The following is an 11,933-nucleotide window of genomic DNA, read 5'->3' on the forward strand; positions in this document are numbered from 1 at the left end:
CACTTGCAGGGTCAGGGTAGCTATATCATGGCTTATGTCCCAGCAGGGGCCCCTTGGAGATATCGTGTATAAAAGGAGGGTGTCAAAGTCCACAGCCTGGCCCTGAGCAAGCCACTGGCCCTTTTTTTTTTTTTGCCTTGTTTGCCCCGGCTTGTTTTGTGCTGTCTCTCTCTTTATGGTTCCCTCACCAAACTCTGGAGTCTTCTACCTTCCCAAACTCGACCTCCATCCCTTCTCTTGTAGGCACCAAAGCCAACTGGGACAAGCTTCAGAAGCACACACAGTCTACCAATGAGCTTTGGAAGTTTGCTGAATGGGTGGAGGTGGGTCAGCTTTCAGGAACCAGAAAAGAAGAGAGAGTAATTTGATTGTTCCAAGTTCAGTTCTATGAGAATTCACTGGCTAACCTTGACCAAGTCCTTTTCCTGTGGGTTTCCTGATGAGCAAAACTAAAGACCCTTCGTTATGAGTTCAGTTTCTTTCTCTTTCCTTGGCCTCCATATACCGCCTTGGGCTTCCAGGTGCCGGCAGGAAGAAGCTGCAGCAGAATCGGGCCAAGAGGCTTTCATCCACTCAGGTGATGTGTGTTTGCCTTCGTCTTTGAGTATGATGGAGGCTGGCAGGTTCACCAGGCCAAGAGGGGAGATGACAGCAGACACAATCTGGACATATAAGCTTCCTGTCACCTTCCAGCACTAGCTGGGATCACCAACCATAGTGATTTCCAGAGCTATGGAAAGCTACAGGCAGGGGAGCAGACAGGGTGCGGAGCCCTCTACTGAGGCTGGCTTTCTAGTGCAGGGATGTCCCCAGACTCTAAGATCAACACAACCAACTATGTCTACTCAACTACTTCTACTCAGGAACATGTGGGGTTTTTTGGAGCCAGGGCATGCAGGAAAGTTGGATATAGATCTCCAAGACTAGCCTTCGCTGGGGGTTCAGGCTCAGGAGACAGGGTCAAATCATTACTCCAAATCTCATGTCAAAAAGAAAAATTCAAACCTAAATCTCTTTCCAAAACCATCCCATTCAGCCTGATAACACAGCTTTTGTCAATAACCGCCTTGTAGAAGCACTTTTGATCGTCAATCTTTCCCTGTCTGCCCTCACCTGCGTTTCTTATTCTCTTTCTCTCCCCACTCCAACAAACTCAGTGAAAGGGCAGCAGTTGATAAGAACTCTTTCAAATTCTATTTATTTAACGCAAGCACTCACCAAAACACCCCACCACCTCTGTCATAAAAACCAAGCAAAATGCCAGACTTGTTTGAAAGTGTGTGTGTGTGTGTGTGTGTGTGTGTGTGTGTGTGTGTATGGGGGGGGTGGATTGCTTGTTCAATGTGTGCAGACACATGCAAGCTCTTGGAGGGAAATCCTGGGAGCAAGCAAGACAGTTTCTTCCTGAAGGTTTGGGTCAGAGGAGTCTAAGGCCGAAAGATAGAGGAATACATGAGGGACTGACAGAGGAGAAAATACCCCAGTGTGAGGCAGATCCCCTCACCCTTGAGATTCTGAGAAACCAGGCTGGAGCCCTGGAGTCAGGTTGCCCTTTCTTACAGCTGGGGCTGGAGTGGTAACCAGGGCCCACGAACTGCAAGTCAGCATCCGGCTGGGACACAGGGGCCTGAGAGATTCTGTGGCAGATGCCTGAGCAGGGTGTGGTGCCGGTGCCGGTGGGAGGCTAGAGAGGCAGGAGGCAAGGGGGGCTGAGGGAGGAGGTGTCTCCACTGGGAACAAGGCAGGGACTCAAGCCAAACAGCACATTCTCTAGGTGGCTGTTGGGCAATTCTGAATATACCCAGGTACAGAGTGTGAGGTCCCTTCTCAGTCACCACAATAACAGGAACTAAGGGAGAGAGAGAGACAGAGACAGAGACAGAGACAGAGAGACAGAGACAGAGAGACAGAGACAGAGACAGAGAGAGACAGAGACAGAGAGAGAGAGAGAGAGAGAGTTGAATCAGACTGCAACTCCTTCACCTCTCCTGCCCCACCATTATGATTCCAGACTGGAGGCCAGAAGACAGACATGCTGCTCTCCTCTGTGTAGATTCCTTGTACATGTCAGAGTCAAAATATCAATCCATGGGTCAGTGTCTTATGCCTGTAATCCTAGCTGCTTAAGAAGGCTGAGATCTGAGGATTGTGGTTTGAAGTCACCCTTGACAGGAAAGACTGAGTCTCCTTCTTCAGTTAACCAGCAAATAGAGCTGGAAGTAAAGGTATGGCTCAAGTAGTAGAGTACCAGCCTTGAGTGAAAAACCGAAGGGACAGCATCCAGAGCCCAATTTCAAGCCCCAGTAGCAGCGTGTGTGTGTGTGTGTGTGTGTGTGAGAGAGAGAGAGAGAGAGAGAGAGAGAGAGAATGTTGGATTTAATCAGCATATATGTGCTAAAACCTGCATCCACAGGGAATTGGTACGGCTGGAGCATGAGCTGGGCAGGTTTGTTCTGCAGCAATAATCTCTGCATGAGGATTTTTCATTATCACAGAGTGACACTCTCTATCCAGGAAGTGCTTCTCCATCACGACTCCCATTTTCCCAGCCCTACCTTCTTCCCCTTCTTCTGGCTGTTCCCAACTCCAAGAGTTCATTCTGGAGCACTCAGAGAAACAATGAGTTCCTAAGCTGACGGAAAGTCCCAAAGTCATTTTGGAGTCCAGGCTGAGCTTAAAGTCCTTGAACATAGTTCAGAGTGCTAAAGGAGACCACCAGAGGCCAGGGCTGCCATTTGAGCCGACACTGAAGGTGATAGCGTGTGTTGCTGTGGTGAGGTGTTATGTTCATTGCTGAAAGAAATCTATTTTTAGTTTTTTTAATTGTCTTTAAGTAGTTGTGCAAAGAGATTGCAATTGAACATGTCAATTCATGAGTACAATGCATCTTGATCAATCTTACCCCTTCTCTCATTCTGCCCCATCCCTCCCGGCCCCTTCCCTCAGTTTTCCTAGTTCCATTGTCACTTATATACATTGAATATTATGACTGCATTGTTCCCATCCTTCCTCTTTCCATTCGTCTACTGCCCTTCCCTTGATCTCACCCCCCACCCCCACACACACCCTGAGTTCCAGCTTCCTGGTATTCATTTTGTCAACTGTTCGTTGTTCAATGGTGTGATATCACTGGAATTCCCTCCTGCATACAACATACGTTAGTAATATGTGTGTATATATGTATATGATACTGCATATGCTTATGAACATATTTATAATTTAGATCCAATTTCCACATAAGAGAGAAAGCAGAATGCAATCTATTAAGCCACATTGGTTGTCAGAGCTCTGCAGATGCCTGTGGGCAGGTAAGCGTTGTGCTGGGGTATCTCTGGGGTTGAGACCCTTGTTATAGGCTTTATGGAGAGGGTAGTTTCCAGTGTGCTTGGGTCTGGATTGGTCCATCTGTTCCTACCAATGAGGGAGGCAGGTCTTTCCAAGAACTTGTAAGCCTCAAGTTATGTTACCACCTGGCACAGGTGAGATCCGTGACCCCAAACAGGCTATCTCTCTGAGAATCCACACTTCCTTGTCTGTAAAACGGGAACACTCATCCTACTCTGCTAACTTTATAGGGTTGTTTTTAGGATGAAAGATGATAGTGGTCGTGAAAAGAGTTTGTGTACTATAAAATGTGGTAGGCATTCAAGCCTTTCTTCTATCTTTTTTTGCTTGGCGGGGGGGGGGGAGTACATGGCATTGAAGATTCTAGAAAGTGATCTTCTGGTAGAGATACTACAGGTGTCTTTATCTCATGTGTGCTAAATCTCCTGTTGGAGGTACAGGCTTCGGGGCTAGGTACCTTTGGATTTAATGTCATGCTACTAATTACTAGTTGAGCGATCTTGGGCAAATTAGTCTACCTCTCTGAGCCTCAAGCTTCCTTGTCTACACAGAGCTTAATAATTGTCACTTGACCTTGGGCAAGAAACTCACCCTCCTCTGGCCTTTAGTTGTCTGTCTGTAAAACAGGGATAACAACAACTAACTTGCAGGTTTGTGAGAATTAGATGAGACAGGTGTATGGGGCACCTGGCCCATAATAAACGTACAGTAACAGCCTCTGTTCTTATCCCTCATCCTTTTTCCTCCTGTGGTTGTCTTCCTGTCCTGGAGACTTTTCTGTGAGCTAACCTACCATGAGCATAACCAACTTCAGACCCAACTTCAGACTGCTAGCATCCCCCAGAGAGTAAGTCTATGCCATCCAACCCAGAGGCTCCAACCTCCAACCCCTTCTCAACAGTGTTTAAATCTAAATTCCTAGTTTATTGTTGATTTAAATAAGGAAGAAATAAGTTCTATGGCATTGCCCCTTGCCCTCCCCCAATCAGGTTTTCTAACCAGACTAACCCTAGCCAGCTCTGAATGCCCTAAAGGGCCAGGCTTTTGTAATACCAGAGTGTCTCTTTTCTTCCCTCTGTGTCTGCTCTCATCCAACCAGGCACATCCATTTTCCAACGTCCCACCCTTCTTCTTCTCACTCTGGATACAAGGCAGTCTACAGCATTCACAGCCTTCATTGGGCTGCCTGTTTCTCTTACTTGGAGAATCTCCACGGAAGAGGCTAAACCACATCAAATTCTTCTTTCGCCCCATTAGAGCAGTTGGTACAGATCATATGTTGAACTACATTTTGCAAAAAAATGATCCTGTGCCAAGGAAATTGCAAGTCATTTAGTAAATGTATTTTCTTTCTGATGCCCCAAGGGTAAAAATAGATCAGATCAGTGTGTACCTAGGGACCCAGAAGTTGACAAGGAGGAGTGTGTGTGTGTGTGTATGTGTGTGTGCGCACGCACGTGTGTGCGTGTGTAAGCACCCATGTGAGGAAGGGTGATGAGTGTTGGCCAAACCCCAGCCCACACACACAGAATTGGCCGGCCTTCTGCTCTTGAAAGATTTATTGTCCTGGAGAAGGTGGGCAGGGAGTCGCAGCTGGGATGGAAGGGAGGGCGGGGTGCATGCAGCAAAGGCACCTGTGTCTCCAGTCACTGCCACCCTTCCGAACGGAGCTCCCCCATCTGGAGGCCTCTTACCCAGAGGCAGGGAGTTACCCCCCAACTTGAGAGCCAGTAGGGCTAGAGCAGTGGCCACAAAGCCTAATAATCGTCTCTTTCATGCTCATGGGGTTTGCACACAGTGGGAGACAGAGTCGGGGAACAATCTTCTATGTGGAGAAAAGATAAACAATTCGCCCTAATTTGCTCTTGTGGATGCCCTCTTTGGACATAGTTTGTTTTGGGAGAAGGGAGGGGAAGGGAGGAGAGACAGCCTAGGAGAGTGGCTGGAGTCTGCAGGTCCCTGGGAAAAGACAGTAGCCATCCCCTGGGAACCTCAGGGGAACTCTTCATGAAATCACCACCTTCGATATTCCAGTCTTTCCCTCTTGCTTTGTTTTCCTTGATTTGAAAGACAGAGCACAGGGACTAAAGAAAGTCAGAGGGAACAAGAGCAAGGACAGAGAGCCGCGAGCAAGCTAAGACATGGCGATTAACTCCTCCCATCAGTCAAGCCTAAGGTGCGAGCATTCACATGCATGCTGCTGTTTTGTTGTTCCAACTGTGCCAGGCAGACAAGTCAGAAACAATCATGAACACATTTTGTGTCCAAATTCCCTCCGCTAATCCCATTAGCAGAGCTGAGGATTGGAACCGGGTTTGCTACAAGTGCACGTTGTCCCCAAAGGGCCCACCTTTCCAGAAGTCCCTGCTCTAAGTGACAAGAAAGGAGGCATTTGCTCACTGAGCTGGTAGGGATTAAGGTGGTCACTAGCCAGAGATGTCCACAGCATTGGGACACATGGGAATGGGTCCCCATGCTCTGAGAATACTGTTCCAGCTTCTCAGTTGACTCTGTGGGTTGGTTGGGAGGGACATAGGAAAGCAGTTCTAGAAGAAAGACGAGCACAGACAGCTTTGTGGATAAGAACAACCCTTAGGAATCACTGAGCACTGCTCAGGTAAGTGTGGACTCACACTCGGGCTTTTCCAGCTGCCGGCCAGACTTACACAAGCTCCTGCTCCCTTAGGCTCAACGGGCCCTAATTGCCGCCTCCTCAATCCTGGGATGACAAAGAAGAGGTCTAAGAAGAGGGAAGGTGTGTCCAGTCCTTCCCCAGGTGGCTCTTATCCCAGGCAGAGAGAAGGGGGTGGGGGGTGGGGGGACACACTGCCTGAACCTCTCCCATCGGTGTGACACTGCTCTGTCATCTGGTCAAAGTATGTCTTTCCCTGAACATTTCTCATCTTTCTCTCATTAACCTTTAAGAAATGAGTACACCTGGCTCAGAGAGGTAAATGATCCTTGATCTCACAACAAGATGTTTTCTCAGCTTTTTGCTGAGTGATCTGAGAATGCCAAGGGTCCACTGTTTCTCCCTCTCTCTCTCTCTGTTTCTCTCTGTGTGTCTCTCTGTCTCTCTTTCTCCTCCATTTCTCTGTCTTCCTGGCCAAACCTGTCTTGATCTAGGCACCTGTTAAGACTGGCATTCCTTCTCCTATCTCCTCTCCCACTCCTTTCCCCCCAATTCTTCAACTCCAGTAGCCCAGATAATTGTGTGTTGTCCTGTGCCAGAGCTGTGACTTCAATTTAGGAACTCACATTCTGGCTTGGATTTTTCTGCTCAAAGCAAGCTCTTACCACTTGAGCCATTCCATTCCTTCCTTTTTGATTTTCTGCTGGTTCACTGGAGATAGGAGTCTCATAGAATTTCCTGCCCAGGCTGGCTTCAAACTGTGATCCTTAGATCTCAGCCTCCTGAGTAACTAGGATTACAGGCATGAGCCACTGGAGCCTGGCAGCCAGTAGCCCAGATCTTATCTCGCATTTCTTCAAATAAAGCCACCTAGGAGCAAGGGATTCTGACCTCTGGCCTTCTCTCCTAAGAGTGCAGAGTCGTGCTGCGGCCTGACCCTTCCCTCCAGAACCCAACGCCTTGTCAATAATAGACTTTGCAAACATCTGGAAGGGAACATCTTTTAAAGTTCAGTGACACCTGTGAGAACAAAACATCCTTATTACTTCCTTGTCTGTGGCTCATGAGGCATGCAGGCCCAAGAATTTTCTGCATTTTATTCTGAAAATACCTGGGGGAAACAAACCTGGGAAAGAAGGGACAGGAAGGGGAGAGTGGTGATTATTGGGGGTTCCTGAAGAATTCTTGAAGCAGGAACAGCAGCATTTCTTTATTTTATTGTAAAGGTGACGTACAGAGGGGTTGCAGTTACATAAGTAAGGTAATAAGTACATTTCTTATTGAACAGTTCCATCCCTTCCTCATTTTCTCCTGCTTTCCCTTCCCACCCCCTCCCAGCTGTAAAATTCATTTTCAACATAGTGTCTTGTGAGTATCGCTGTTGCATTGGTTCACCCTTTGTCCTTGGTCTCACTGTTCTGTGATTCCTTTTCCCTTCCCCAAATCAGATAAATGTATACATAAGACACAGGGTACCAAAATGAAAAACAAAGACAACAGGGGATAAACCAAAGGAAAAAAGAAAGGAAAAAGAAATAACTTCACACAGTACATTAAAAACAAACTTTAAAAACCCCTCTTGTTTTCATATCTTGTAGCATCATTTTATATAGTCATATGTCCATGGCTATTGAGCTATTGTGATCCTCTGTTAGGACTACCCTAGACATATACTAATTATTACAAATGAGGGAAACCACAGAAGCTATGTTTCTTTGGGTCTGGCTTATTTCACTTAGACTTGGAAAAGTGTTTCTTTCTAAAAAATGGTATTATTGTTATCTTTAAGTATTGTACTTTGGAGTTGCCATTCACCAAAGCAGTTTATGAACACAGGGACTCTTGATCAATGTCCTCCCTTCCAACAACCTCTCAATCCACCCTTCTTATGCTCTTCTTTAATTTTGTAGTATATACATTGAACTTTTTACTGCATGCTTCCCTCTTCTCTTCATTTGTCTACCTACCTCCCCTTGGCTCTACTCCATCCCTTCCAAGTAACCACTTCCTGGTGTTTGGTTGACCTGTAATTGAGCCTTCTAGAGGAATTATACCATTTGATTTCTCTCTGGATCTACCATATTTCAGTTCATACATTTGTCTACACTTGTAGACCACTCAAGGTATTTACTTACATATGTATAAACTGAATCTAGTGTCCACAAATGAGAGAAAATACACCACCTCTGTCCCTCTGAATTACTTCACTTAGCGCATTTTTTTTCCAGGTCCTTCCCTTTCTTTGCAAATGATGCAGTATCATTCTTTCTAACAGAGGAGTTATAGGTATATATCTTATCTATTCCTTGTCACTCTCTCTGGCAGGCCAGCAGGACAGGAATAGCCACTCTGTGCTTTCACTCTTCAGCATGTAGTAAAGTGCCACATCTGTGGTATGCTGCTGGGAAGTCTTTGAGTGATTCCCTTTCCTTCCTCTTGGGCTCTTGATGGCAGATGTGGAGTTCCTCTCCATGTCCCTGACTACACTAGTGAATCAACCCAGGGAGCTCTGCCCAGAGCTTCCTATTCCTCACCTCGGTTCCTCCCTCTCCTCCTTCCTCTATTCGCTCCCTCTACTTCCTATCCTCTCTTCCTCCTCTTCCTTCTTCTCTTCCTCCTCCTCCTCCTCTTAGTTCTTCTTTTTTACTCCCTCCTCCTCCTTTCCTCTGTCTCTGTTCATGTCTGTGTATCCTCTCTTCTGCTTCCTCTCCTATCTCTGTCTCTGTTGGTCTGTCTATCTGTCTGTCTGACTCTTTCTTGTCCTTCTTACTTCCCAAGGTAAATCTCATTCTCTCTCACTTTGTCTCCCTTTCTCTCTATCTCTGTCTCTCTCTATCACACACACACACATACACACACAGAGAAGTATATTTAAGCTGCAAAAATTTTCCAACATAGGGCCTTGAACTCTCATTTAGTGTGAATGGCTGATACTCTACCACTTGAGCCATGTCTGGCATTTTGCTTGCTTATTGAAAATGGAATATTGTGCACTTTTTTTCTGCTTGGGTTGGCCTGGAACCTTGATCTTCTGATCTTCTGGGTCTCAGCCTCCTAAGTAGCTCAGAGTACATTTTGAGCCCCTTGCCCTAGGTTAATATTGGTTTCTTATTCTTTCCAAAGTGCTTCTACTGGGCAGGCATTGGTGGTATAGTGGTTGGTATAGCTGCCTTCCAAAGTGCTTCTACTCATGTGTTCATCTTCAATTAACACAACCCCACCCAAACATACATATTGTTAGTTCTTTTAAAAGAAAACCAAGGGCTGGGAAGGTGGCTCAGTGGTAGAGCACTTGCCTTGCATGCTCAAGGCCCTGGGTTCGATTCCTCAGCACCACATAAGCAAAAAGAAAAAAGCCGGAAGTGGCACTGTGGCTCAAGTGGTAGAGCGTTAGCTTTGAGCTGAAGAGCTGAAGGACAGTGCCCAGGCCCAGAGTTCAGGCCCCATGACCGGACCCAAAAAAAAATAAAAAAAAGAAAACCAAATAAAACATAAACAAAAATTAGAAACAAAGCCAAAGTTCATGTACAACCAGTAAGAGAGCTTAAACTCAAAACATTCATCAACCATTCATAAATTCAGTGAATGAACATTTATTTCACAATACATGGTACCAGGAACTATGCCAGGTTATGGGAATACAATAGAGAATAAGACAGGCACCATTTTGTCTTTGGGGAGGCTAACAGTCTACTAACGAAAACAGACATTTAAACCAATAAGGACAATACATTTCAAGTCATTTAACACAAAAGACAGTACAAATGATCTAGAAACATAGACTATGTGTCAGTGACTATCACCTACAATAATTGCATGTATGCATGAGCACACATGTGTGCTCATACACACACACACACACACACGGAACACATGTCTAATTTTTCAGCCAATACCAATAAGATGGACAGTCACAAAGATGAATGAGGGAATGGGCACAGCAGAGGAGGAAGACCCATAAATCATGAGTCAAAAAGAAGAACTACATCTGCACACTGGTAATCCTAGCTACTCAGACAGCTGAGATCTGAGGATCACAGTTCAAAGACAGTCCAGGCAAGAAAGTCTATTATACTCTTCTCTCTAATTAAGTGCCAAAATGCTGGAAGTTGAGGGGTGGCTCAAGTGGAAAAGCATATGCCTGAAGAGAAAAAAGGCAAGAGAGAGCACAAGGCCCCAGAATTCAAGCCTCATTACCAGCCTCTCCTCCCTTAAAAAAAAAAAAAAAAGAGGAAGAATTACTACCCAGAGACTAAAAATAGCTCATCTTGGTACAGGAAGAGAGAGCGATGTCTGACTAGGTTTCCAGGAGACTTCTTAGGACAGACTGTCCCAAGGATCATAGTTTGAGGCAGGGGTTACATGTTATAAAGATGGTTACATCTGTACTGTGAACTTTGGATCGGAGAAAAACAAGAAATCATGCAAAGTCAGCAGTTGGAAAAATAGTCCTATAATATCTCGAAGGGTGATGGTGGTCCATTTTAGGAGAATGGAAACAGTGTTTGGAGAGGGAGGAACAAATAGGAGGTCTTTGTTGTTGTCCTGTTTTGTTGTTTTTTTTTTTGAGATAAGGTCTGGCCTACACCAGACTTGTTATGTAGCCCAGGCTGATCTTGAATATGATTCAAGATTCTGAGTACGAGGATTACAGGCATGTGTTAACACGCTCAACTCTGTTTTTTACTGCTATGGAGAAATGTTTAAAATACTTTAATCAGGAAAAGCAAGATTTTTTCCTGATATATATATATATATTATTTTTTAATAATTATACATGCTGGGATATATTGAATGTGGTTTTGGAGGGGGAAATAACACACTTTAAATAGTGAGTCTCCTTAGGGAAAACACCTGAGGGGCTAGGGCAGAGGCAGGACAACTTATTTTCTTGCCTAATCAAAATTATTTTTTGAAGGTGTGTTAAGGAAAAGAATATCCACAAGACTTGAGACTTGATGGCTATAAAAAGAAGGCAGACATACTGAGGGTGACACTTAGGATTCTGGTTTGGACAACTTTGTCTGTATGTTGTCGATATGTGATTGAGCACACCGGTAGAAGAGCAGATTTATTGAGGAAGAAGAGATGCTTGATGTAAAGTTGAGGTGGCTACAAACAGTCCGAGTGGTCTAATAGAGGGACATCCAAGCTATTCAGGGGGCAGATCTCAAACTGAAGATACAAACTTGACAATCACGAGCTGCTATGTGGTAACCCTGTAAAGCAGCAGGTGGGACTGCCCAAGTGGGGGAGAGAGAGAGAGTCAGAGAGAGAGACAGAGAGAGAGTGGGAGGGAGAGAGACAGAAAGAGAGAGTCAGAGAGAGAGAGAGACAGAGAGAGAGGGAAAGAGACAGAGTACCCTATGGATGAAAGTATTTAAGGGAGTGGTAGAACAGAAGAGTAGGAGGACTGTGAGAAGTGATCAACTGTAATCACAATGTGACAGACAGTTCAAGCAAAACTGTTATGGTTCAATGGTTTATGGGTTAAACTTCAGGAAGATAACTCAAGCAAGAGTGGATCAGTAACTTGGATCAGGTCAAATCACAATTGGTTAAGGAATCCATGGAAAGCCACTAGGCAATGGGGTCTACTCTTCAAGTCTGGCCTTGAACAGGGAATAAAAAAGGGCAGTCATTGAAAAGAGAGGCGGGGTTAAGGGAGAGTATTTAAAGGCTGAAACACGGATTTGCTGATGGAGTTGGTGGAAGAGGGCTGGCCAAGTGAGAAAGCTCAGAGGAGACAGTTCTGGGCACAAGCCAGAGAGAGAATGGGATGGGGAACACAAATTGGAGTTTAGCTTTACCTGGGTGTGGAAGTGTGGGAGAGATGAAAACAGAATCACGATGACTTATGATGACTCAGCACTCATAACCCATGCCTCCTGTGTGTACCGTGTATGACAGTGCATGTGCGTGGCTATGCATATGAGTTCATGCGGTCTCTCACTGT

Source organism: Dipodomys ordii, unplaced genomic scaffold (assembly GCF_000151885.1).
Source record: "Dipodomys ordii isolate 6190 unplaced genomic scaffold, Dord_2.0 Scaffold56, whole genome shotgun sequence".
Classification (NCBI taxonomy): domain Eukaryota; kingdom Metazoa; phylum Chordata; class Mammalia; order Rodentia; family Heteromyidae; genus Dipodomys; species Dipodomys ordii.